A 5,515-nucleotide genomic window follows, 5' to 3' on the forward strand; every position below is an offset into this window, starting at 1 on the left:
CGCTGATCATATGTATGTATGGTCAGTCTCTAGACTAGAGCAATGTCCTGCTTGATAGGGCAATGTCACTGTCCCTTGCCTCTGCCATTCATGAGCGGCCTTTAAAAGCATTCAAATATATATTTTTTTCTTTTTTTTTTCTTTTTGCAGAAGCAATCAGGTCAACTAAATCAATAAACTGTCTGTGCGTGACTTTACTTGGTCAGTTCCTGCAGTCTGTCTTTTTCGTCTGTGTTTCTGTCTGGGTTCATGTCGGTATTGCACGGTTGGGATCATAGGTTTTCTATCACGATAATCATATATTTTTAATGTCTCGAAAGAAAATCTTTCAAAATTTAATGTATGTCGTGAAAGTCTGTGATTTAGGTAATATAAAGTGCATTTCGGGGGCATTTGCGATTAGTTTTCGAGTTTTGGTGACATTATTTTTATTATTATTATTATTATTATTATTATTATTATTATTATTATTATTATTATTATCATTGTTATTATTATTATTATTATTATTATTATTATTATTATTATTATTATTGGGGCAGCAAATCCACATAATATTCATGTATAAGAATATTAAAGAGAGAGAGAGAGAGAGAGAGAGAGAGAGAGAGAGAGAGAGAGAGAGAGAGAGAGAGAGAGAGAGAGAGAGAGAGAGAGAGAGAGTAGAATCTCCTTTTCAATCAAGATTTTGAGTTTTTAAGGGCATATTTATAGATATATCCATGAGTGATTCATCGTCGTTATAAATGCAAGCACATTAAGAGCATAATTGACTTTGTAAACGCACGATGAAATAAGGATTAGTTCATTTTACGTCCAAATGTCCTTACTCGTGTTTTATTTTGTATCGCACAGTACTGTCACTGTACTTAGCTCGTAATAATAATAATAATAATAATAATAATGATAATAATAATAATAATAATGACAATAATCATCATCATCATCATCATCAATGAAAAGTGGTTTTACAGGAGCTACGACTAAGCTACACCCCTAGTTGGAAAAGCAAGATGCTATAAGCCCAAGGGCTCCAACAGGGAAAAATAGCCCAGTGAGGAAAGGATATAAGGAAATAAATAAATGATACACGAAGTAATGAAAAATTGAAATAAAATATTTTAAAAACAACATGAAAACAGATATTTGATTAGCCTGGTTAACATAAAAACATTTGCTGCGAGTTTGTACTTTTGAAGTTCTAACGATTCAACTACCCGATTAGGAAGATCATTCCACAACTTGATCCCGGGTGGAATAAAACTTCTAGAGTACGGTGTAGTATTGAGCCTCATGATGGAGAAGGCCGGACTAATAGAATTAACCGCTTAGTTAGTATTACGAACAGGATGGAATTGTTCGTTTCATAGTCAACCATTTGATTGTCATTGTTTTATGATTTAGTATCATTGATGAGGAATTATATATAGATATATAAATCTTTTTTCCAATTAGGGTTGTAGCTTAGTATTTAATAATAATAATAATAATAATAATAATAATAATAATAATAATAATAATAATAATAATAATAATAATAACTTTTTTACCCATGGCGGTTGATGTTCAACTTTCTGCTCATGGCTGCAACTGTACTCTCTCTCTCTCTCTCTCTCTCTCTCTCTCTCTCTCTCTCATCTCCTGAATTCCTCCTCCTGACCCCTCTTGGGGGGAGGCTTCTATATAAACCCCCCTGCCATCCCCCTACTCCCGGGGGAGTCCCCATATGGGGGTTCCGGGTCCGGTTCTCCGTTGTAGTATTGATCATGGCCGCCAGGTGCGCTGGCTGAGTCCAGCTGAGTCCATTATCCATGGTCATGTATCGAAAGAGTATACAAAGATGTGTATTTGATTGTGACCTAGTATGCTTTTAGATTTAATAGACTTAACTAAGAAGACGGCATTCCTCGACGTTATTCATTTCCAAAAAAAGGAATCCTTCTTTGTCCTTGATTTATTCCAAGGGCACTGGCAGGTTATTTCGAGTTGGTTTGCCATGGGATGTAGGAGTGGCCACAAGAGCCACTTTTGAATGTCAGGACTTATTGATCCGCCAAGTATTAAGGTTATCTACAGTGAAACGTAAAGTTAAGTCTTTTAAAATTGGGGAATGCTGTGCGCGTTATTCATTTGTTGTCCTTCATACCATATATGGTCTTCCACTGTCCTGGGTTAGAGTTCTCTTGCTTGAGGGTACACTCGGGCACACTAATCTATCTAATTTCTCTTGTTTTATTACATTTTTTATAGTATATCTAGGAGATATTTATTTTAGTATTGGTACAGTTCTTAAGATATTTTATTTTTCCTTGTTTCCTTTCCTCACTGGGCTATTTTCCCTGTTTGGGCCCATGGTCTTATAGAATTCTGCTTTTCCTACTAGGGTTGTAGCTTAGCAAGTAATAATAATAATAATAATAATAATAATAATAATAATAATAATAATAATAATAATAATAATAATAATAATAATAAAGGACGATCAACCTTTCATATTAACCTCCCTGGCTGATGACAGACCCCAATATTTCATAATCGTAAAAACCCCGTTGGAGCAAATATCTTCTATTAGATAAAAACTGAGGCCCACGTTGAGATTCTTTACGAACCCACCGCGAGAATATCCATTGTGTTTCAGTATATTTTGTAATGCGTAGAACAGTTGGGGACGGGGGAGAAGGATTGGACTAGATTGGTAATAGGAAATTAGCTGACGTAGAGTGTGCTGATGACGCTGTCCTTATTACCAGAACACCACAGGATTTGCAATGTTTGCTTACCATAATGCATGAAATATCACAGGAGGTTGGGCTCAAGATAAAGTAGAAGAAAGACAGAGATAATGAGAACGGAATATGCAATGGATGACGAAATATCATTGGAAGGAGAAATGATTAATGAGGTAGAATCATTTAGATATTTAGGAACTATTTTCTCTAATACAGGATCTTTAGAATTGGAGTTAAGTAAAAGAGTAAAAAAAAAAGCAAATCAGACAATGGCTAGGTTAAGTAAAATTTGGAAATCAAATCGCCTGAAATTACATATTAAAATCAGGCTATACTGTATATCAATTTAGTGAAATGGGTGTTACTGTATAGACATGAGTCGTGGTATGACAATGAAGCAATATCCAACAGATTTTCTAGATTTGAGAACAAAGGCCTCGGAAGAATATTGGTGAGTTAAATGACAGGACAGGATTAGAAATGAAACTATAAGAGAAATTAATCGAGTGCCATATGTGGATGATATCATGTTAAGGGGCAGATAGAGGTGGTTTGGGCATGCTCTTCGCGCCCCTCAAAAGAGATTAGTTCATCAAACGTTCAGCTGGGTTCCACAAGGCTCTAGAAGTATTGGAATTGAGAAGTATTGAATTAAAAGCTCATGATAGAGACGACTGACGAAATCTAATACGTTTATATACATTTGTATGTATGTATATATATATATATATATATATATATATATATATATATATATATATATATATATGTTTGTACATAAATACATATTTTTATATATATTCGTGTATATATATGTTATATATATATATATATATATATATATATATATATATATATATATATATTATATATATATATATATATATGTGTGTGTGTGTGTATATATATGTGTGTGTCCGTATACTTATGTGTGTTTATATATATATACATATATATATATATATATATATATATATATATATATATATATATATATATATTATATATATATGTGTGCGTGTGTGTGTGCTCCCGTGTATGTGTATACATGCATATATATATATATATATATATATATATATATATATATATATATATATATATATATATATATATATATATGTTTGTATATATATATATATATATATATATATATGTTTGTATATATATATATATATATATATATATATATATATATATATATATATATATATATATATATACACACACATGATGTATGTGTACTGATAATCAGAAATTAAATTTGAACATAGAAAAGCGCATATTTGTATTTAACCAAAGATGGGAGTATGTGGGGTTTTCCATGCCATCGTTCTTGAATTTTTAAGCAATAGATCGCAAAGAGTTGTTGTTGATGGGCACTATAGTGAGTACTATGATAATGTGATATCTGGTGTTCCTCAAGGTACTGTTCTTGGCCCATTACTTTTCATACTACTGTATATACACATGACTTGTGGTTAGCCCTAGAAAACAAGCTCGTTGCATATGCAGATGATGCTACTCTCTTTGCATCAGTTCCATCTCTTGAATGTATATCTGGGGTTGCTGAATCCCTTAATAGAGATCTATCTAAAATTAGTCTCCTTAACATCTAGATCTCAACATTAATAATATTTCTTTAACTCTATACGACGCCTTTAAAACTTTAGATGTGATTCGAAAGGTTAGCATACACACTCTAGCTATATAGTAAGAAGCACTTCTAGATGAAGGACACTCCAAAATCAAACCATTGTTCTCTGGTCTTGGGTAGTGCCATAGCCTCTGTACCATGGTCTTCCACAGTCTTGGTGTAGAGTTCTCTTGCTTAAGGTTACACTTAGTCACACTATTCTATCTGTTTAAGGTTTAAAGATCGTTCATGAATAAAAAAGGCAAGGGACAGTGACTTAGTATATATCCATTTGATCAGCTCCCAAGCGCCCCCCCCCCCCCTTCAAGTTAGGACCGGAGAGGGCCAGGCAATGGCTGCTCATGATTCAGAAGGTAGACCTATAGGCTTCCCCAAAACCCCACTTCGTTAGCTCACAAGGAGGGTGAGGTTGCAGCGACTAAAGGAACTAATGAGTTTGAGAGGGACTTGATCCCCCGCCTGGCAGAACGCCAATCATGAACGTCTCCAATAAGCCACCTTATTTCTTTTCCTCACTGGGCTATTTTCCATGTTGAACCCCTTGGTCTTACAACATCCTTCTTTTGCAACTTTTAGCTACTAATGATAATAATGAAGGATGATAGGCTGGAGTGAGTATAGCTTACTGGAAGATTTCTGTACTAGGGTCTCACCCACACTTCGTCAGTAGCCTTTGTGTTCCTTCCTTTAAGATGTGTGTGCATCTGTACAAAATCTCAGCAACGATGTGGTAACATTCCTGACTGGTGAACGCCAGGCTGGGGTTCTTCGAGTTAGTTTCTTTGGTCGCTACAATCTCACCATCCTTGTGAGCTAAGGATAGCGGGTTTGGGGGAGCCTTCAGTTCTGTCTGCTGAGTCATCAACAGCCATTGCCTGCCCCCCCCCTACCTTGGTCCTAGCTTGGGTGGAGAAGGGGCTTGGGGGGCGCTGATCATATGTATGTATGGTCAGTCTCTAGACTAGAGCAATGTCCTGCTTGATAGGGCAATGTCACTGTCCCTTGCCTCTGCCATTCATGAGCGGCCTTTAAAAGCATTCAAATATATATTTTTTTTCTTTTTTTTTTCTTTTTGCAGAAGCAATCAGGTCAACTAAATCAATAAACTGTCTGTGCGTGACTTTACTTG

General features: G+C 34.9%; 1 protein-coding gene across 2 annotated transcripts in view; it reads left to right on the forward strand.

The window, feature by feature from the left end:
- Positions 1-5,515, forward strand: part of MESK2 (misexpression suppressor of KSR 2) — a 142,650-nt gene that overhangs the window by 33,301 nt on the left and 103,834 nt on the right. The gene's annotated exons all lie outside the window — the stretch shown is intronic.

The sequence above is a fragment of the Palaemon carinicauda genome, chromosome 12 (assembly GCF_036898095.1).
Source record: "Palaemon carinicauda isolate YSFRI2023 chromosome 12, ASM3689809v2, whole genome shotgun sequence".
Lineage (NCBI taxonomy): Eukaryota > Metazoa > Arthropoda > Malacostraca > Decapoda > Palaemonidae > Palaemon > Palaemon carinicauda.